Source organism: Rhinatrema bivittatum, chromosome 1 (genome assembly GCF_901001135.1).
Source record: "Rhinatrema bivittatum chromosome 1, aRhiBiv1.1, whole genome shotgun sequence".
Classification (NCBI taxonomy): Eukaryota; Metazoa; Chordata; class Amphibia; order Gymnophiona; family Rhinatrematidae; genus Rhinatrema; species Rhinatrema bivittatum.
The window spans coordinates 637,561,710-637,585,547 of NC_042615.1; the positions used below are offsets into that span (position 1 = coordinate 637,561,710).

Sequence of the window (23,838 nt, forward strand, 5' to 3'; positions counted from 1 at the left end):
CTAAAGATTTCTTCACTGAGAAAAGCCAAGTTCTAACTCCCATCCAAAGCAATTCTGCACATGATGAGACTATTTTATAACAGAGTGAGCTTTTGCACCTAGGTGGGCTATTTTGCCCCATGGGGGGCAATAATTAAACTGCCCACATTCGTGCAAATCCCGCTGGTAGTTTTTACTCTCTGGATTTGCAGCAGTTATCGAAGCAAAACTACACAGGTAGTTTTACATTAATAAATGCCAAAGGAAAAAAATACCTGCAGAGATTTATTCCTGCTTTTTCTGTGGATACTTTCTCCAGGCAAAATAATGTGCATAGGATTGAACATCTAAACCTGCACATATTGCTGCCTTCCCCACACTAATTTCCTCACAGGATTGCCAGGCCACCACTGTATGCAGGTAAAAATAATTATGTTATCAAACAATGTGCATACTTTTACCCATATGGAGGGACTTCGCGGGGTAAAATAGTGTATTACAAGTAGAAATTGCCTTCCCAACATGCAGGTAATTTTACAGGACATGCGATTGTACATGTGTAAGTTTACCCAGACAGAGCAAAGAGTGCCTGGGGCAGAACTGCGGGAAGAGTTTGACCTTAGGTGCGTACTTTTGGATTTCCAAAAGTTAATGCTTAAATTTTCAGGAATAATTTGTATGGAAATTTTAGCAGGCGTGTCTTGTGCACTTAAAGGTGAATTTTGAAAGCCTGGCATGCGCCCAAACCGTGAGATACATGAATATGTTGGGTCGGCGCATGCTGAGCAGATTTTAAGAGGCACCTGCCTATGCGTGTATCTCCTGCTACTCGCACAAATTAAAAGTTCCAAAAAAGGGGTACGGCGTGGGCATGATCTGTGTGGGACATGGGCATTCCTGGATTTCAACTTCAAATTTGTGCATAAATACTGTGCACAGGCATGCACCAGGGTCCCCTGGCATGTTACTTTTCTTCAACCTCCAAAAATAGTCTTTTTACCAACCATGGAGGCAGATCCTAAGAGACCAGGGCCTACTGGAATAATGTATGTTTTAGGAGAAGGAGCTTTTTCAGTGTATCCCTGGTCTCTTAGGATCTGCCACCATTGTACCTCTAAATTTTTCTAAATCATTAAAATTATTAATGTAGCCAATTGGTGTGGGGAGAGACTTACTGATACTATTATGGGTACAGCTCCCCCATGTGGAAGCTGGTAATGGTATGTCCTTCTGGCACTTAGAGCAAGTGCACCATTTTGCCTTGTGAATTCCCCTTTGCTTTTGAAGAGGCAGTGGGTCCTGTGCTTTGCCCTAATTTTTCTGTTTCTTAACTTCAGTCTCCTTGGAGCATATTGTTTGGATGAGAGTTTCTTTCCACCCTCTCAATCCATTTTACAAACTTTAATTAGTTTATCTAATGTTGGAGTTTTCACTCTTTTAGGACTCAGTTAAGCTGAGCTAATTTCTACTCTACTATTAACTGGGAGTGGTTCATTTCATGCAAAATGGACCCGAGATCACCAAGATCCAAGGAGAGGATGACTTCCTGCCATCCTAAGGAGAGGAAGAAGGAGAAAGGGAAGAGAAGGAGAGGAATGGACCACTTCAATGGCCATGAATATGGGCTGAAGAAGATTGGGAGCTAAGGAGAGAAAGGTTAAACCCTTGATACTACAAGAAGGAGGTAGGAGATAAAAGACTAAAGCATGTCTTTGATACTTCAAACTACCAATGGGAGGGAAGCATAAAAGCTTTGCCCAGAACCCAAAGGGAGGGAAGAAATCAAATAATGAAAAGAATTACATCAATTGTAGCAATATCTGAATTTAAGAAACACTATAAAAAGCCACAGACTTATTAAAAGCATTATTTGTATCATCTTAATAATTAAGTACACAGCTGTAAAGACTTTAAATTATTATTTGTACCTTATCAGTAAAAAAGAAAAGTTGGAAGTCGCCAATCTCCTGTGTATTGAATAGTGGCTAGATTATCCTCTATGTTGTGATTATCTGTGCTGTGTGCAAAAAGGCTTAAAAGTGAGAGATGTAAGAGCAATGTGAGAGCCTTTGAAAGCTAACTTCCCCCCATGCAGGAAACCTTGGAAAATATATTTAATGGCATACCCACAGTGTTCCATCTTTAATAGAAATATGAGGAATGCTCTCTGGAACTCTTATTCGGGTTCAGCTATAACCATAACACTAATTTTTTTAAATTATTTGTCTAGAGCAGATATGTGAGGGAGTGACTTGTTTATTTGACTATTGTGGTAATTCATTTCAGATGTGGAGAATTATTTGATTAGATATTTGAATAATATAGAAAAGAGACTGGGATCCCAAAATATCTTTCTGCCTGCATCGATCCCCTGCAGTATTTATCACCTATCAGGCAGGGTAATTTATCACATTGAGTTAGGGCCTTACCACGGGAGCTAGGGCCCTAATGCCCACAATAACACCATAACGCCCACGATAAATAATGAATCGCGAGAAGCGTATGTAAATTTTAAAAGTTTTCCCAAATGGGAGGACTTTGGGTGGAGTTAGAGTGGACTAACTTAAAATGAAGGGTGCTTAATGTTGCATGCAATAGCATAATGCACATTATAACACCTGAAATAAGTACACCTTTTTTCCTGGCATTATGCCTGAAACAGGGTTTGCACTAAAAATCCCCATTTTAGGGGAAGGGAGGAGAAAGCGAGAGAGAGAAAGAGAGCCTCTGGGGAGGCACACATATTAGTCGACTTTTTATATACCACTGTAGGAGGGGCAACTAGTAACTTGGGGTGAGGTTTTGGTGGTGACTGAGGTTTTGGGGGGAAGTTTTACATGTACAGACAGAGGTGCAAACACCGCAGAACACATCAGTGAAGATTTGGTGTGAATTGGAGGGAGGAAAGGTACAAAAACTAGGTCAAGAGTACAATGTACAAATCTCATCTTTGTGTACCTTCCCTCATTCCAAATCACATCAAACCTTCATTGCTGTTTACTGTGCTGTTCATACCTCTGACTGTGCATGTAAAACTGCCCTCCAAAATCTCTAGGCCACCACCAAAACCTCACCTTGAATTACTAGTTGCCCCTACTACAGTGGTATAAATAGTTTACTTATAGGAGCACTTTATAAAGTGTTTCTCTCTCTCTCCCCTCCCCAAATCATAGAAAAGCCTGTCTGGGTTTTTCGCAGCTTGCAATGTGAAAATATCATGAGTGTAATAAATGTATTGTAAATTGTAGTAAAATACCTATGCAATGTACTAAAATAGTATGTGTTGCAGTATCTCAAAAATTACCCTAAACAAACCCCTTTTTTCATCCTGGGCACTATTCATACAAAATTTATAGCAAAATGATAAATCTAGGTGAAAGAAGGCAAATCAAAACCAACTTGCAAAAAATCTCAGAACTATCATTGAAATCTGAGGTAAGTCAGACATGTCCAAGATGGCCTTGAAAGTTCACATTTCAGTGCAAGTCAGGTTAGATCGGTATTTCCCAACCTTCTACTGGAAGCACAACTAACCAGTTGAGTTTTCAAGATCTCCTTTATGAATATGCATGTGATAGATTTGCAGATATTGAAGATCCAAAGTATGCAAATCTATCTCATGCATATTTATTATGAAAATCCTGAAAACCTGACAGGCTAGAAATGCCTCCAGAAGAGGGTTGGCAAACCCTGGGTTAGAGGTTCACAACAGATTGGACAAAACTTTAAGTGGTGTTGGTCTACTCAAAATCACCAGCTGTGTTGGGATTCAGTCAGTTTTACCCAAGCATAACCTATCAACATTTTCTATTTTCTAATCCTATAATCACAGAGATTTATTGTAACTCAAAACAGTTCATACTATTCATAAATATAAAACCAGGAAAACCATGATGCTATAAAGAGGAGACAGTTTGTCAATCTGCTGGCTTTTGCATAGGTTTCAAACTGTTAGATGTAAAAATTGATCTCCTACTTAATACCTAAAATAACAAAGGTAAGAGGGCTAAATCAGTAAATTTATACCATGCAAGCAATACAATTTATACTGTGTTAGCTTCCTACTTACATATAATGGCAATAAAGTACTGAAATATTATTTTCCGTTACTAAAATAATGGGAGATTTTATGAGCTTTGCTGTACTTTTATTTCTTATCAACCTACATATCAACTAAGCAATGTCAAATGGGTGTACACTAAATTAACAGGGAAATTAAGACAAACAAGTACAAAGCACAATCTGCTCTGTTTTAGAAACAGTCTTAAGGACTCTTCCTGTGGTACTAAAGCATGAATTGAATACTTTTTCTTAAAATTAAACTATAATGTTATTCTGATGGAATGTATAGATGAAGTGAGGAAAAGAACAGCCAGATAAGCCCATGAATATGAACAAATGAGCCTGACTAAAGATGGTGGAAAATATTAAAAAAAGAACACAAAAGAGACAGCACTATTCAGAGCTATGAGAACATGAAGGAACTCCCACTTTATCAGCCAGATCCCAAGACAAAGAAAAGAGGAACAAGAAGAAGAAGAGGAGGTGAATGAGGAAGTGCTGATGTTTTGCCTGGAAAGGGTGGAGGTAGAGGAGAAAATCTGAATAAAGAGAAAAAAAGGTAGATCTAACCTGGAGAGGTCCATTGTGAGAGAGACCACACTGAAGGACCAAGTAAATGATGGATTCAGCCTTAACTGTTCACTTGTATAGGCAAAGGTCATCAGTTGCACTCCAGCAATAGTGGCATCAAAGATCCCACTGGTGGCAACATTGGGTTCTTTGTTGCCCTCATAGAACAGAATGTATGGAGATAGCTAAAAGTCAGTCCAAAAGGTGCCAGATACTACTTGGTAAGGTACCTAGAGAAATAGGGGAAGAGAAAACACAACACTCCAAATATTTTTGTACTCCACATTTGTCAGATCATTGGGCTCATCTACAAGTAAACCACGTCAGTCCAAGATTCTATGCCTTACTTTTTGTTTTTACTTTAAGGGGAAACATAAATATATCCTGGTTTAGAACATAAGTACTAACTCAGAACAAGGGTCCATCAAACCCAGTAGATTATACCTTGCTTTCATCCAGGTATAAGCTGTGGCTTTCCCCAAGTCTACCTGATTTATACGATTTATGGGCTTTTTCTTCAGGAATTTGTCCAAATCTTTCTTAAGCCCAGCTATACTAGCTGACTTTATCATATTCTCCAGCAATAAATTCCAGAAATTAATTGTGTACTGAGTGAAAACATATTTTCTCCAAGTTGTTTTGCATGTGCTACCAAATAACTTCATGGGGTGTCCCCTAGTCTTTTTATTGTTTGAAAGAGTAAACAACTGATTTGCATTTACCCATTCTACTTCACTCATGATTTTATAGACCTCTGCCAAATCTCCCCTCAGCCATTTCTTCTCCAAATTGAAGAGCCTAACCTCTTTTGCCTTTCCTCATAGAGCAGCAATTCCATTCTAGAGATTTTGGTTCGGGCTTCATTTTCGGCACGCCGTGGGAAATGTTGCATTTCCTGTGGTTCGGGCCTTTTAAATTCGGGGGGACCCGAATTTCAGTTTAGTGCGCACTAAACCCAAAAATGAGTTTTTCCCTTGTTGTTCAGGATTCAGACTCCCCAACCAGGACAATTTAGGCAATTTCATTAAAATTGCCTAATTCGTCCTAGATGAATGCACAGCCTCATTCCCTTTTATCATTTTAGTTGCACTTCTCTATACTTTTTCTATAAACGCTACATATGTTTTTAGATGCGGTGACCAAAACTGCATACATTACACTAGGTAAGGTTGCACCGTGGAACAATACAAAGGTATTATGATATTCTCTGTTTTATTTTCCATTCCTTTTCTAATAATTCCTAACATTCTGTTTGCTTTATTGAATGCTGCTACATCTTAAGTTGAGGATTTCGATATATTGTCTACAATAATGTCTAGAACCCTTTCCTGGATGGTGACCTAGTATGGAACCAAAAATCACGTAGCTGCAGTTTGAATGATTTTTCCCTATGTGTATCACTTTGCATTTGTCCACATTATATTTCATCTGCTATTTGGATGCCCAGTCTCACAAGGTCCTAATGCAATTTTGCACTATCCACTTCTGATTTAACAATTTTGTATCATTTGTAAATTTGATCATTTCACTCATTGTTCACTTTTCAGATTATTTACAAATATATTATAAAGCACCAGTTTCAAAACAGATCCCAGGAGTACTCCATTGTTTATCTTCCCCCAAGAAAACTGACCATTTAGTCCTTCGCTCTGTTTCCTATCTCTTAACCAGTTCACAGTCTACAATAGGACATTGCTTCATATCTCATGACTTTTTAATTTTAGAAGTCTCTCATTAGGAGACCTTCGTCATCACCTTCTGAAAATCCAGATACACCATATCCACTGGCTCACCATTACCTATATGTTAACCCCTTCAAAAAATGTAGCAGATTGGTGAGGCAAGACTTCTCATGGATAATTCCATTAAACCATGTCTATCTATATGTTCAGTAATTTTATTCTTTAGAATAGTTTATATGATTTTATCTGGAACTGACATCAGACTCACAAGTCTATAGATTCCCAGATCACCCGTGAAGCCCTTTTTAAAGATTGGTGTTACATTTGTCATCCTCCAATCTTTAGGTATAATAGATGATTTTAAGGATAAGTTAAAGATTACAAGAAATAGGTCTGCAATTTCATATTTGAGTTATTTCAGAACTCCGAGGTATAGACTATCTGTTCCAGGTGATTAGCCACTCTTTAGGTTGTCAATTTTCCCTTTTACATTTTTCAAGTTCATCATGTTTTGTTTCAGTTTCTCTGAATTATCACCATTAAATATGAATTCTGTTATGTGTATCTCCCCAACATCTTCCTTAGTAATCACTGAAGCAAAGAATTAATTTGCCTTTCTGCTATGTCCTTGTCTTCTTTTAGTACTCTTTAGACCTCTCGATCATACAATGATCACAGACGGCTTTGGATGTATTTGATAAAGGTAATATTATGTTTTTGTTTCTAAGTCAAGCGTCTTTAAATTCTCTTTATACCTACCATTTCAATGTTTCATATCTAACTTGCCACTACTTATGCTTTTTCCTATTTTCCTCATTTGGATCCGAGTTCCATTTTTTGAAAAATGTTATTTTGGCTATAATAGCCTCTTTTATCTCACCTTTTAACCATGCCAATAGTTATTTAGCCTTCCATCTGCCTTTTTATGTGTCAAATACATTTTGTTCAATAGTATCTTAATGTCTTCCCACCAGTTATTAAGTCAAATTTGATCACACTATGATCACTATTGCCAAGTGGCCCTGCTTCCGTTACCTCTTGCACCAAATTCTGCTTTCCACTAATGATTAGAGTTAAGATAGCACCTCCTCACATTAGTTTCTGGACCAGCTGCTCCATGAAGCAGTCAATTATTTCATCTAAAAACTTTACCCCCTAGAATGTCCCAATGTGCGTGTTGTCAAACTTGTTCGCTTCCCAAATTTCTGTCAGCAGTTCATCTGTCTGTTTGTTTTGGCTAGGTGTAAAACAGTGTACCTTACCATTTCTTTCTTCCCCATCAAACATGGTATTTCTAGTCATAAAGAGGTCCATATTCAGTCACAGATCCAGATAGCAAAATTAGCCGGATAAACTTATCTGGCTAAGAGGGTCATTCTCTAATGCTATCACATGCGAAAAGTCCCTTTTTGTGTGCGATAGCTAGCTCGGACGGAGTCAGCCCCGGAAGAGGAGGAGTCAGGGTGGCACCGGGGCCAATGCTGCGGACACATCACTGGTGGTGAAAGGTAAGATTCCTTATCGCCGCCAGTTGCGCGCCGAATAACCTCACCTTTTATGGTGTAGTTATTCGGTGTGAAACCGGCAGTGATCACACCGTGGAGGTGCGATCGCTGCCAGCTATCACAGGACTGCCCCCCGTTACCACCAGATTCTCTAAGATCTGCGACCTTAGAGAATCCAGGCCTAAATTTGGAGGTATATTCAATAGTGTAGCTGCACTACTGAATATAGCTAACTATCTTATAGGTATCCAGCTACCTTTAAGACAGATCTATGGCATGACCAAATTTAGCTGGATAAGTTATTTGGGCATGTAACTCTTCCCTGGAATGCACCTGACATGCCCCTACTTTATCCGACTAAATTTTAGCCAAATAAAGTTAGGGTATTCTGGGGGCATTCCAGGGAGAAGTTACGTGCCCAAATATTCATTTAGCCAGATAACTCCACCTAACTTTAGGATTGCTCTATGACATGTCCTGAGTTACCGAAAATAAGTTAATTGGCAAACTCTGAATATTTGAGTTAGCTAGATAACTTACCTGGCTAACACTCCATCCCAAAATGCTCCAAAAACTCCTCCAAGTTATCTGGCTAAGTTTTATTCAGATGACTACTTAGCCGGATAACTCAGAGGCCGTCAGTCAATGGGAATTTTCAAATTCTGCCATTTGTCCAGCCAAGTCCAAACTTAGCTGGACAAATGGTGCTAGATATTAGTCTCACTATATCTGTGTGGAAAGACAAGAGGGTTCTCATTGGAAATTTCAAAACTGGAGAACTCTTCCACAACAGAAAAGTCATCACTTTCTTGCCCCTCTCAAAAAAATTCCTCGTTCCTTTCTGAACAACTGCTTCTAAAAAAAGCTGCTACCAAACAGTAGGGATGTGCATTCGTTTTTCACAAATTAGACAATGTCAACGATATTGTTTAATTCATCATGGTTCAGAAGCGCCAAAATATGAAGCAATTTTTGCCGAAATTTTGGCAAAATTCATATTTCGTGTTAGTGCGCAGTGAACACTCAGCATTCAACTAGCATCAGACAACAACCGCTCAGCACTCAGCATTCTACCAGCATCAGACAACAACCGCTCAGCACTCAGCATTCTACCAGCATCAGACAACCCTTTGCCTCCAGACCCAATCAAGCGCATCTCAGACTAAACCTCCTCCAGAACTCCACTCATCATGCACACTTACAACATCCCAATCATCCACAACCAAAGGAGAACCCCCTCAACTAACTCCACCAACGTCATACAAAAAAGAATCATCCCTATCATGACATCACCACTGAACCAACTTCTAGGCCTCACGCTACTCTCAGTAACCCTCTTCAATGCGCAATCCTTAACTAAGAAGACACATATTCTCAATGATTACCTCTTGGATTCCAACCCAGACATCTGTGCCATCACAGAAACCTGGTTAAAAAACTCGGACATTGTCTTAACCAACCAACTACCTATTCAAACATATGACATCTTCACCTTCCATAGACTCAAAAAAAGAGGAGGCGGACTTCTTCTAGCCACCAAGAAAGAACTCAGACTGACCGCACATTCAATCAAGACAGAGTCCAAATTGGAATTGGGTCTAGTCAAGTCAAAACATCTACAAATTATGCTAGTCTATGCTCCACCGGGAGTTCTAGAAACGGACCCCTCACCTCTCATAGAATCCATTGTGAAATATATTAACTCAGACCTTCCAACTATGATTATGGGGGATTTCAACCTCCATACAAACACAACACCTCGCTCTGCGAACTGCGAAGCCCTCCTCACAACCCTCGGTGCTATGGGATTCACTCAGACCATCAACAGCCCCACACATAAAGCTGGACACACTCTGGATCTAATATTCATCAATTCTAACTTCACTTGCACAATAGAACCTACCTGTACCCCAATCCCTTGGTCAGATCATTTCCTGATAGAATCTTCCTTCTCCACACTCAAACAGACACACTCCTCTCCACACCTCGCTACCATTCAATTCAGGAAAGCATGTCCATCTGATATACTCAGTGATCAGCTCTCCAAAGAACTCTCTAACTTAGACCTAGCTAACCCTGACTCAGCCCTAACCTCCTGGCAAAAGATTACAGAAGCAGTCGCAAACAAATGGTGCCCAATAGTCTCCAAATCAATCAACCCAACAAAAAAGGGAAATCAACCCTGGTTCAGCACTGAACTTAAACAGATGAAACAGGACCTACGCCATAAAGAAAATAGATGGCGCAAAACCCCTAACACATCTACCCTTTCAACATACAAGGGATTCTTACATCACTACAGGACCGCCATTCTACAGAAAAAAAAGGAATACTATGCAAACAAAATACACCATTTCCAGTTTGATGCCCAGGCCCTATTTGCTTATTTAACACAAATCACTAAATCTACCCCCCCCCCCCACCTATTCCAGACGAACAAGCTCTTTCCAAGGCCAATGAGCTCGCTTCATTCTTTCAACAGAAGATCTTAAATACCCTCGCCCTCCTTCCTCCCAATACAACACCTCTCAAGTCAGGCGAGAATCCCAATTCTCTTACTAGACCCAAATTTGACAGTTTCGAATCAATCTCCACTAAAGAGATTGAATCCCTTCTAAAAAGTCAGAAACCATCAAGCCATCCGGCTGATAATATCCCATCGAGACTCCTGCTTCTCATCCCAAACGCGATCTCAGGACCTCTGACCAGCATCATCAACAGCCTTCTAACTCAAGGAAGCTACCCAGACAGTCTGAAAACCGCCTCACTCAAGCCCCTCCTCAAGAAACACAACTTAGACCCTAATGTACTAGCTAATTTCAGACCCATCTCTAACCTCCCATTCGTTGCCAAACTAACGGAGAAACTGGTAAACACCCAGCTCTCTGAATACCTAGAAGACCACAAGATCCTATACCCTTCGCAATATGGTTTCCGCAAATCACGCAACACGGAAACCCTCCTCATTTCACTTACAGACCATATTATTATGGGGTTAGACAAAGGACACTCCTTTTTATTAGTCCTGTTAGACATCTCGGCGGCATTTGACACCGTCAACCATACCATTCTGCTGGATCGCCTAGCAGATATCGGCATCTCCGGATCTGCCCACAACTGGTTCAAGTCCTTCCTCAGCAATAGGACTTTTAAAGTCAAAATCAACAATAAAGAGTCACCCTTAACAAAATCAACTCTTGGTGTACCACAAGGATCCTCCTTATCTCCAACCCTCTTTAACATATACCTCCTCCCCCTCTGCCAACTGTTAACAGATCTCAACCTAATTCATTATCTGTACGCAGACGACGTGCAGATTCTAATCCCCATAACTGAATCAATCTCAAAAGCGCTTACCCATTGGAATAACTGCCTTTTATCCATCACTAATCTACTCAACAGTTTAAACTTGGTACTCAACGCCTCTAAGACAGAGCTTCTCCACATCTCCTCAAATGAAAACAATATCTCGCCACCATCACCACACAATTCTCTCACTACCTGTAAGCAGGTTAGAGACCTTGGGGTAATTCTTGACAATCGACTAAACCTAAAGAAAATGGTCAATACAACCTCCAAGGACTGCTTCTACAGACTACAGGTTCTAAAACGACTTAAACCACTCTTATTCTTCCATGACTTCAGGACAGTCCTCCAAGCGCTTCTGTTCACCAAAATAGACTACTGCAGTACCCTTTTCCTAGGCCTCCCCAAATCCACTACCAAACCACTGCAGATGATACAAAATGCGGCAGCGAGATTGCTGACCAGTACTAGCCGCGGCGAACACATCTCACCCATCCTCAGGAACCTACATTGGTTACCAGTAAATTTCAGATTTCTATACAAATCAATCACCTTAATCCACAAAACCATCCACCATCAACTTCAACTCGACCTGGAAATCCCATTCAAACTCCACTCCTCGAACAGACCAACTAGAGATATTCACAAAGGCACCCTGAAATATCCCCCCACCAAAGCCTCATGCCTCTCTACAACCAAAGACAGAGCTTTTTCGATAGCAGGCCCTTCCATCTGGAATAGCATTCCATCAAATCTCAGATTGGAGCCATGTCTTTTAACTTTCAGAAAAAGACTTAAAAACCTGGCTCTTTCACCAAGCCTTCACCAATCCACCAGCCAATCACTAGTTGTCCATCACTCTTAACCCAGTCTGACATTTATACTCACGAACAATGGACTCTGACACTTCCAGGTTAAAGCACCTTTAAGCTTGAACCTGTACGCTCTATGGTAACACTTTATACTTATTTCCTGCCTTATCTTCTTTCCAGCTTGTTGCAAGCCTCCAAGTTCTCTTTCCCTGTTGATTGTAACTTTGACCTATTCCTACCTATTGTTATCTTTCGCTTACTTGAATTGTTACTCCAGTTATATCCTTGTTTTTTTTTTTTCCCAAAATAATTTTTATTAACAGGGGTGGCCAAGACAATCAACAAAAACACCATGACAGCGTGTAAACAACTCAGTATATAGTCACATAAGGCCAACAGTGCAAACAGTAAAAATCAAACAAGTGCAGTTCACTGCCCATCCCAATTTTTCCTTTTCTTCCCCTCCTCCCCCCTAGATCCCCTTCCCAAGTCCCCTTGCCAGAACCCAATCCCCACACTGTAAACACAACTCATCCATCCATAAATGTAAACCGATCCGATATGGTTATTTACTATGAAGGTCGGTATAAAAAACTGTTAAATAAATAAATAAAATAACGGAGTTACTGCGCACTGTATATCTGTTAGTGCGCAGTAATACCAATTAGTGTGCACTGTTTTTCTAGCTAACGAACTCCTCTGAATTAATACTTTTTAAATTTTAAGTTGCATTTTTTAGTGCACACTAACATTAGTTACAGCGCACTAACACGTACTTAGTGCACTGTAAGTTCCATTAGGGCGCATTAACTAACCTGTTAGTGCGCACTAACAAGCCTTAATGCACATTAACATTTAGCTAGTGCGCACTATCTCGGTCAGTATACTGCGCACTAATGCTGAGATAGTGCGCACTAACTGGTTGTTAGTGCGCAGTAAGGCCCATTAGTGCACACTAATGTACTTCATCGAAAATTGCCAAAAAAAAAAAAACCCGAACCATGTGAAAACAAAATTTTTCGCGGAGTGCCCCATCCGAAGCCCGACCCGATATCTTTAAATGAAGCATATCTCTAGCAAACAGGCCAATGCAATACCATGTGTTAGTTTCAGCGCACCACTCAACATGCGATTGGATGCACATTTTGGAAGCGTGTCCATAACCCCTGATGCAAAATGGGGGTTAGCACATCCAAAACGTGGTTCTGCCAGCCCTGCTTAGTTAGCTGGGGAAATCCCTTTGAAACCTAACAACCACGCTTCCATTCTTTAATACAGAAATGCTTAAACTCTGAGTGAAGCTAATCACCTGCAACTTCCTATTATGATTTTCAGACTCATAGTGCATGCTTTACTGTTTTATTTTCTATTTCCTCCCCCCCCCCCCCCCATTCAATCCATTCTGAAGTTCATAGGCTTCTGCCAAATGAATGCCATTCAATTAAGGGATGAGCAGTGCTAAGAATCAAAATGAGCAAAGTTATCTCATGCTCTCAGCATTGGTGCAGCATATGTCTCCTGGCAAGACAATTGCCATTTTGTAAAGGAGACAGAAATGCTGTTTGGAATCCCATTACGCCAACTCACATTCTGCTCGCTAAGCTTCTGTGTTCCGCCTGCATTATAAGAGGTGAACTTAATCTGTCATAACCCATATGTTTTTGTAATTTTGAAGTAGAAAAAGTCACAAAATTAAATTATTGAAATTAAAAACTCCTATACAAAAAAACCAAGAAGGCAAGCAGTTTCCAAAACAAAATGTCAAGCTATCTCTAAATGTGCTGTATTTATACTCCTCTGCAGACTTTTCTTGTATTGGGATATGCAGATTTGGGTGAATTTCATTAATCAAGGTTTACACATATCACATCATTTTAATTCCTTCACCCTAAGGAAGAGAGCGGAGAATTTCACAAGTCTGAGCAAGCATGCTAATTTTGACAGCAGTGCAAGTGACCCTGACAACAAATGCTCTGTGTAACAATAATAGAACGAGAATAGGTTTCAAGTACTGCTGAGAAATCACCTCCTCCCTCTTTCCAACAGATACGCATTCCTCTCACTACCTCTGCTGTGATTTAATATGCAGCACACACTCTGCATACTACTTGATATCATTGACATTTATTGTTAAATTTGAAACTTATGTAATGCTTTATATATCCTATCTTTAATATAAAGAAGCCCTCCAAAAAGTGTCCTCTTCCCCCACCTGCATCCTGTTTGCTTTTAAAATTAAAGATGGGGCACACACAGAAAGTTCCAAATTCCAAATACCTTAGGGTCTTCTTTCCATTTTGACTGCTGAATTTACTTACAATCATTCAGATATAAAGGAGGCCCCAGAACCATATCCTACACCCTTTCTATGAACTACTGAGAGTCCTCTGGAACACAGCTCAGAGCAAGCCACTTGCAGTAAAAAGCAACTTTATTCCATGCATCAGTGTTCATGTCACACTTATGGCTTTCAGTTCCTGTCCTGAAACAGCAGAACTACCTCAGTAGGATACATTGGTAGGCAGCCCAATTCTCTAGGGCTGTATAGAACCTGCTTCTCAACCTGCTATTACAGTAGTTAATAAGGAATAGTAACTTGTGATCTATCTAATGTTTGGGTACTTGCCAGGTACTTGTGACTTGGATTGGCCACTGTTGGAAACAGGATACTGGACTTGATGGACCCTTGGTCTGACCCAGTATTGCAATTCTTATGTTCTTATCTATGTTCTGAGATCTTTGCAGATTGAAAATACCTAAGTGAAAGCTGTGGGCATCTCTGCATCAGGAAACTTTGGTAGTCACTCAAAGGCCAGCCCAATTTCCAGGGCTGTATAGAAAACCTACTTTCCAACGGTTTCTTTGCAGATTCAAAATCCTTAACCGAAGGCTGCATCTGGATCTGGGTGAGCCCCGTCTCTTGGCTCCTCACCTGCATCTCCTTCATTCCCTGCCTGAAAGACAGTGCTCACTCTCCCTTAAGAACCAATTGATTCTTCATCAGCCTCAACTGTGTCCCCCAATTATTACCACACCTTCCTGCAGCTGCTATCTTAATCCAAATTGGTTCTCTGTCAAGGATTTCTAAACTACGTTTCCTAGCAGCCCTGTGTTTCCTGTTTCTTCTGACTTTATAAACCCCTAGTCAACTCTTATTCACTTTTCCTTTCCACCATAAGGAAGAATTGCCCTGGAATTCTTTTTAAAGTGCCCTCTGTTTTCTGGACAATCTAACTGCTTTGTCTCTTCAGGATTCTTCTGCATTCTTTGCCCTCAGCCCTGCAGTAATTTGAGCTTTGGCAGGGCATGAAAGGTAGGGGAATCATCACACAGCTGGACTTAAAAATTAGACACACATAGACACTTGGGAAAGTCTGTTAGAAATAATCATAACTTCAGGAGGCGGGATGGGGGGGGTATTGAGGGGAGATGCAGGGGGATCCTTCCCCAGATAGCATGAGGAGAAAGGAGGCAGCAGCCCCCTGGATGTCTTTCCCAGATCTTCCCCTTATGCTCTCATCTCCAGAGATTAACCATGTGCCTGCCACCTTTCCTCTTTTGCTGGCCTACAGTACTAATATACCATCTTCAATAAAACTTAATGCAGGGCCTTGGAGCCAATGCAAGTGTCAGAGGCCCTCTGGTGGCACCATCTCCTTCTCCACGCAGGTTTCCTATTAATATGACAACCAAGTATGGGACGGGTCCACTGAAAAGCCTCTGAAGTACACAATGGCTCCAAGCCCCCACACAAAATGTTGTTGAAGTTGTTAATAATACCACTGCAGCTCAGCAGAAGAGGATAGGTGACACATGACACAAGGCAGTGGCAATGCTCTGGCACCTATCAAAATATGACACCAGAGGCAGTTGCCTATTCCTAAATCTGGGCCTGGATCATAGGCAATATGGGCAGACACATCAGGGTTTTTGAAAGGAGACTTCCAAGTCTCCTTTCCTTGACCACTATCCGCACCTACATTAGCCCTCCTGATGCTTGTAAAACGAACTTTGTAGAAAATTGAATCCAAAATTGTCAGGAGAAGCCACTACAAGATGAGTGCAGTCTCTGCAACAGGGACCCCCTCCTCTGTATCTAGTGGACTGCTCTTTCAGGTGGTACCAGACAGTTGCCCACAATTTAACCCAGTGATGGAGAGATGCGTTGCCAAGCTCCTCACCCAACAGCTCAGTATAGGATCTATACATAATTAGTCTGGTATGCTGAGACCTTCCATTTGGAACATCATCCAGCAATGGCTGTTTATTGCTGCTCTTGGCCTGGTTCCTCATCTGATCAGTTTTCTTTATTGCAGTATTCCCTCCACAGCTGGCACCCAGCTAGTTGGGACACCAACTTCCCCTTCCAGTCCCAGCAGCCAAAATCAGCCTCCATCCTTAGGTTTGAGTGATACCTACAAGCACATGATAGGAAAGAGGCAATGGAGTTTGTAAAACAATAAAAAAACCTATTTAAAGAATCTGACCAGTGGACAAGAAAAATCAATTGAGAAAGGCATAAATATAGTGGGAAATTTTAGGCCTGTCGGTCGCAGACGGCTGCGACCACTGCTGCTCACCTCTTTTCTCACTTCCCTGACTCTGTGGGGTAGACTGGCAGCCTCGCCAGCTGCCGACTGCTCCCTGGCCTCCCGGCATGGCACAGACGCCGCCGACCACCATCTTGACGTCGGAATCCCTTAGGCGCACGCGCGCATGGGCCAGTCTTAAGCACATCAAGGCAGGAACCTCGGGGGCGTCCCCTCTGGATGTTGTCATCCCTCCATGATATTTAAACCCACTGGCCTGCCTACCTATGACTTGGTAAAGAGTTCCATCCTTGCTAAATCCGCCTCTCTATCAGAGGACCTGCGTTCCAGTTCCTGCTTCCTGGCGTAAGACGTCTTGGGTACCCGCTCCTCGGGGGCCCTTTTCTAATCTTGGCTATCCGCTCCTCGGAGGGCCTAATGCTTGGGACTTCTGCCTGCCCCATTTCTCGGGCTTCCCTGGAACCATCACTACTCTTCTTGTGAGTACCCCACTCTGTGGACCACTTCCAGTTCTACCGAGGACATCTGGTGTACCCCGCTCTGTGGACCATTACCATCTCTACGGAGGACTCCCTCTGGCCTATCCTGCCCTGCAGACCTTTACCAACTCTACTGAGGACTCTATTGGCGTTCAACGCCTTAACCACAGACAGGCTCGCTGGTCCCTTTTTTTTTACTCGATTTAATTTTCTACTTTGATACCAACCACCTAATAAGAACTTTCAAGCAGATGAACTCTCTCGTTTGTTCACCTCTGACGATGTCCCAGATGTCACTCGGACTGATAAAACAAGAGGGTAGGCTATCTGAAAAAGCCGTGCGGGCAACAAAATGGATTAGATGCCAAGAAATGTCCGTTTAGAATCTTTATTATGGAGACTCGTTCATCCAATGTGAAGCCCAACTCAGGCCGAGTTTCGCCCCCACAATGGGGCTGCCTCAGGGGCTACAATACAGAAATATCAAATATGACAATACAGGACATATATAAATCAATTAAAAAATCATATGCACATATCAAATGGTAACATATAAAATGGAAACATATAAAATGGAAAACTGATTGAGACATAGTAAAACAAAATAAAGTGGTATAGGTGTGTACCAAAAATGTATGATTTTCCCTATGTGTGATATCTCTTGAATATGTATGATTGTGATCTGGAACCATCGCTGCTCTTCTCGTGTGTATCCCACTCTGTGGACCACTTCCAGTTCTACCGAGGACCTCTCTGGTGTACCTCGCTCTGCGGACCATTACCATCTCTATGGAGGACTCCTTTGGGCCTATCCCACCCTGCTGGCCTTTACCAACTCTACTGAGAACTCTATTGGTGTTCCCCGCTCTGTGGACCACTGTCATGTCTACAGAGGACCCTCACCGGTGTACTGCTCTACAGACCACTATCATCTCTACTGAGGACCTTCTTTGGTGTACTCCACTCCTTGTCCCATTACCATCTCTACTAGGACCTCATCGGCCTAACCCGCTCTGTCGATCACTACTGTCTCTACTGAGGACCTCCTGGGGTGTACCCCGCTCTGCGGGTCACTACCATCTCTACCGAAGACCTCTTCGGTGTACTCCTCTCCACGGACCACTACCACTCTACTGAAGACCTCATTGGGGTATCCCACTCTGCGGACCATTACCAGCTCTACGAAGGTATCCCCTCTGGGTATCCCCCTTTCCACTGACCCTGTGTTCTGGGTCTGTGAGACCCCCTCTCTGGCACCTCCCGCTCCACGGGTAGTGTCACTCTATCTCTTTAATAAAGACTCTAGACTGATACAGTGTCTGACATCAGCTGAGACTCCGCCTCCCGACGGTGAGGCTCACAAGGCTCTTCCCTGTGGGAGGTACCATCTCTCACCTTGGCCCAGGGCCCACCCTAACTAATCCTAACAGGAAAATATAGATAATTGCTTCAGAAACCCCCACGTGGATTAGGAATAGCTAAGGAGAGATGAGTTTAAATCTCAGGATGAAAGATTGATAACTATAGCATAGGAAAGTATATTATGGACAAGATGGTTCACTGCCAGCATAGAAAAAAATGGTGAAATCAGATAAAAATCAGATTCTGTAAATCAGAAGCAGAAACTCTTACATACCTCATTGCTGGATGTCAAGTGTTGATGTCAGAAGGTCTGTATACAGAAAGGTATAATAAGGTGGCATGGCTCATCCCCTTGTAAACTGTGTACCAGGAAAGCATTGGAATCATAACCCTGAAAGAATTGTAGAGTGTGAAAAAGTTGTGATCATTTGGAACATATCCATTCCAATAGTTTGATGCAAGAAAATTGAGTTGCAATTGAGAAAAACATAAGTATTGCTGAAAGTAGTGGTTCATAGGGAGAACAAGAAGATGCTCAAGTATCAAATAATGGAATAAGAAACCAAATTGTGGCAGATTGATACAGAATTGTTCCAATTTATGGGTTAGAAATGTTCATTTGTTTCTAGTAAATGCCAAAAATGCATTATTTCATTACCAATAGAAGAAACCAACAACTCAAGGCACCATAATGAGGGAAGAAAGCACCAAAAGTGTAAAAAAGGAAAGCAGTGACAGAAGATCAAAACATCAGAAAAAGTGGCATAATGAACTCAAAGTATCATGAGAAGGGTCCCAAAAATGCCAAAATCCAAAAATAGCTGTCAACAAAAGTTTAGTGAGGGTATGCAAAGCCATCACCACACCCATAAGGCAATACCCATTGAGAAGAAATTGCATAACATTATAGAGAGAATTTCCACTGGATTCAAATAAGAAATCAACCCATAGAGTCATGTCACTGATTCTGTGCTGATCTCAGTCCAGTACAGAATAGCACAGGACAATAAAACAAAGAGTTCTGAATACTAGCCTCACTGTAAGTACTCAGTGGGCTTTCTTCTTCTCTTCTAAAGATAAAGATAAGAACATGCTGAAGAAAGGAAACACTAATGTGGTGTAACCCATGCATTATGAATAAAAAAAACCCCACAATATTTATTTATAGTCAAAAATTCTGCACACTGCATTAAGTGGAGGAGTAGCCTAGTGGTTAGAGCAATGGGCTGTAAGTCATGGAAGCCTGCATTCAAAACCTGCTGCCATGTCTTGTAACCTTTGGCAAGTCACTTTACCCTCCATTGCTTCAGGTACAAACTTAGGTCCTCATTTACCAAGACCTGTTTCCTATTCTGTGTCTATGGGGAGAAAACTTAGCAAATCTGAGCTTTACATTATATACCTTCTGGAGATAGTGGAACATCTGCACCACCTGAATGTAATCTGCATTGAAATATTTCAAAAGGCAGGGTATTTAAACAAATGAATAAATACAAATGTACAGAAATTGATAATTACTGGTAAGCAGCTGATAATTATGAATTGTTAAAAATCAATGATGTGTCTAGTTTCAAAAAGGCATGAAGGAATCACTATCTCTTCTATACATAGGGGCTGATCATGGTTTAAGAGTATTTTATAATTCAGCTTCAATTTTATGGCTTCTTAACAGATTTGTGATACCTTTTATTAGACCAACAATATTTAAAAACAACTAAGAAATTGGCATGCCTTAATTACATTTCATATTGAAGCTAGCACTTGATGATGATGAACTAATAAATATATTTATTGATCCAATTCAAGTTATCACAACCTGAAAAAAATTCCTTTTTCTCTAGGCTATGAGACCTCCTTACTCCAAAATGGAAGCTACAGCATCAGATTTTTTGGTATTCTAGGATCAGTTTAAGTATGATCTCTCTCAGAGGCAGGAAAAAGAGGAAAACAAAACCCTTCAAATAAGAATTGTTATTACCACTATACACAAAAAGCTGAAGGAGAACTGTAAGAGAAGACTAAGGTGAATTTTATGACCCGAGTGTGTGTACATGTGCGCGCATATGCTGGCTCACGTCAATGGACGCGGCCATTTTATAGCATACGCACACATACGGTATGCATGAATGTTATAAAACTTGCTGTGAGCACATACATGTGCGCTCAGTTTTATATAGACACATGCATCTGCATGTAAATGCCGTGTCTACTGCATAAGCGGAGGGAATTTTATAAGGCGTGCATGCCAAGACTACTTACCCTTTTCCCAGTTTGTTCCCAGTTCACCCAGTGTAGGGATAGGTCTTCCTACCCCCCCCCCCCCCCATTTTGAAGGCTCCCTTCTCCCTTGTTAGACCTGACCCTTAAAACTCCGCTGACTTGTCTGATTTTTCTATTGTTTTACTTACATGCCAGCAATAGCAAGTTACATGGTGGTGTTCCCCGGTCTGTGCTTGTGCACGTAAGCATTTGCACGCACACCTTCCCCTGCCCACACCCTGCCCCTTTTTTTGAAGGTTTCTATTTGTGCGCGTACCGGGAGGTAGGTGCGTACATGCCTGCCTCTTAAAGTCCGCTTGGCACGTGCCTGCTCGAGACGCGTGCACATTTCCCAGCTCTGGCACGCATAGGGCTTTTAAAATCTACCAGTAAATGAAAAGTGAATGTATACTTAGACTTCCTTACAAAATCATCAAAATGAACCAAATACTGATGATAATGAGCAATGCAAAACATGAAGGTTCATAAGGGTTATAGCACAGGCTATAATTACAGTCCATGTAGCACAGATGACAGAATTCACTGACCCAGTGTAAAAAAAACATTAAAAATGCAGTCGTAGTAGTGAAAAGACAAAAAATGTGTAATGTGTAAAATAGTAAATCTTAACCAATAAACCAACACAAACCTAATATATATATATACATATATATATATATATATATATATATATCTCACTGTGATGGGGTGTGTCATCTATTAAGAAGCAATTAGCCTCAAGGGAGAATCTTAGAAGAGATAACAGTTTTTCTATTAATAAGGATAATTTTAGTACTACTATCATTCATACCACAAAATGTAAGTGCTCAGTGCTTATTGAACATTTTCTTAGGTAAAAGCTCTCTCACCTTTTCTAAGTTACAGATCTTGCCTTTGCAGGACCCACAGCAAGATAGAAACAGCAGATTCAGATCTGCACAGTTCAAATAGGCTTATTAAAACTTGACAATTGTTCTATGCCTCAAAACTACTGCTCACAAACATTTTTTGTTGAAGTTTTCTTCTTCTAGGATCTTCTAACTAGTGTGATTGCCATGATAGATCACTAGAATGGAATAGATAGATAGATAGATAGATAGATAGATAGATAGATAGATAGTGTTTTTATATGCTGTGTTTTGTCTATTAACCTTTATTTCCATAAGATCCTCAAGAAAGCAACACACACACATGTTGCAAGGAGCCTATTTTAAACTGAACCAAACACTTGTCTCTTCTTATTAGGTGAGGAAGAAAGTGAATTGAGTTTCTGCAGCATAAAAGTCAATGTAAAGACAACTCTTCAGCTGCTCCACTGCCCAAAGCAGCAGACACAGGCTATTCACACAGCTCAATGGCATCCACAATTCCCTTAAACCTTTTGGTTTTGTTTCCAGATAAATGATCATCACTGTTTTATTTCTAAGAATGTCTGTGTCTTTTGGGAAAGCTTTCAAGATATGATCACCTAGTTTTTCATTTTATTTAAATGATTTTGATGGCAAATAATATGAGTGCCTTTCTGTGTACGCGTATTTCTGAATGATGACTTGTATTATTGTTGTTTGAACTCTTATTTTTTCTCCAATGGTCTATTTATTCTTTGATTTATTTTCCATGTCTCTGTGCTTTTTTTCCCCTTTGTTGTGCTTTTGATCTTTAACACTGATGGCATTTATGAAATGGAAAGTCAGATTTTACCTTCTATCCCTGAAAAATATCTTTGTGAACATATTGAGAAGTTTGGTGTTCTCTGATGATATTTCTACAAACCTCATACAATTTAGATTCAAAGCAAATCTGGTATGAATCAGATTTAATACAAATCTACCAAAATTCAGAATGCTACAGCATATCATTGATAAGGTATGAAATAAAAGGTAGGACTGAGCATGATCCAGGTCACAACTGACTAACCTGGTCACACATCGTTTGCAAAGGAAAATTTAAGAAAATGCTTTCCTTCCACTTCCATATCAGCATTATTAAAAACAGCATGCTGTTTAGAAAAATCTGTAAAACAACTGCAGAACAGTCAAAATCAAACAAGAACAATGCATCAATGCTATCAAAATAGATCTTAAAATAAAGGAGTGATTCACAATAAAAAATCATAGTACATTTAGAAAACTGAGAGATTACTACAGTAATATAAAGGTCTTCAGATGTTCATTAATAGTGATCATTTATTGGGTATGTAAAGTCTTTTTGCATAATCCAGTCCATTTGGTTTTGAAAGAGTGTAAGAAAGGAGATCTTAGGGGAGTTGCAGGATTCTTGGAGCCACCTTCTTGGATGGTTGCAAGAAGTTGTTTTTTTTGCTTTTTTTTTTTTGAGGGGCAGAATAGTGCTGACCTTTCTAGTTGGAGATCTTCTTCAGTTTCAGTATTTCCTGTCAAAAGGCTACTTGTCTTTCCACACAGACATTTAAAAAACAGCGCGCGCGAACAAAAGTACGCCGGATTTTATAAGATACGCGCGTAGCTGCACGTATCTTGTAAAATCCAGGGTCGGCGCGCGCAAGGGGGTAACTTGCATGTGCCGAGCCCTGCGTGCGCTGCCCGTTCCCTCCGAGGCCGCTCCAAAATCAAAGAGGCCTCGGAGGGAACTTTCTTTCCACACCCCCCCCCCCCCGCACCTTCTCCTCCCTTCCCCTACCTAACACCCCCCCCCCCCCCGGCCCTATCTAAACCCCCCTTACCTTTATTGCACAAGTTACGCCTGCTTGAAGCAGGCGTAACTCGCACGCGCCGATGGCCCGCTGCCGCGCCATCACCTGACCCAGGGGCTGGTCCAGAGGCCTCAGTCATGCCCCCCGGAACGCCCTGGGCCGGCATCACGCCCCCCCCCCCCCCCCGGAATTCCCCGAACGTCGCGCCGCCCCCCAACACGCCCCCCCCCCTTGCAAAGCCCCGGGACTTATGCACGTCCCAGGGCTCGCGCGCGCCGCCGAGCCTATGCAAAATAGGCTCGGCGCACGCAGGTTTTCTTTTTAAGGGTTACGCGCTTAACTTAAGCGCGTAACCCTTTTAAAATCCGGCCCATACTGCGCTTAGTCCTGCATTTTCCTACTATGTTACAGACTGGGAGAATGTCACTGTTTTTTTCCCAATTTAAGTGTGTATGGGTGTTTGTATTTGTTTTATTTAGTTTTAATGGGGTTTGCTGTTTGCTATTATTAACTGTTATATATTTATGATTTTATTATTTTAATATTATGATCTTAAGGTTTTGTTTTAAGGTGTTCATTTGCTATTTAATTTGGATTTCTA

At 41.1% G+C, this 23,838-nt stretch overlaps 1 long non-coding RNA gene across 1 annotated transcript in view; it reads left to right on the plus strand.

The window, feature by feature from the left end:
- Positions 1-23,116, plus strand: part of LOC115073710 — a 103,947-nt gene extending 80,831 nt beyond the window's left edge. Inside the window, exons 4-5 of the long non-coding RNA XR_003852088.1 lie at positions 1,421-1,663; positions 21,812-23,116. This is a non-coding gene — a long non-coding RNA (uncharacterized LOC115073710). The remainder of the gene's footprint in view (positions 1-1,420; positions 1,664-21,811) is intronic.
- The last annotated feature ends 722 nt before the right edge of the window (positions 23,117-23,838 follow it).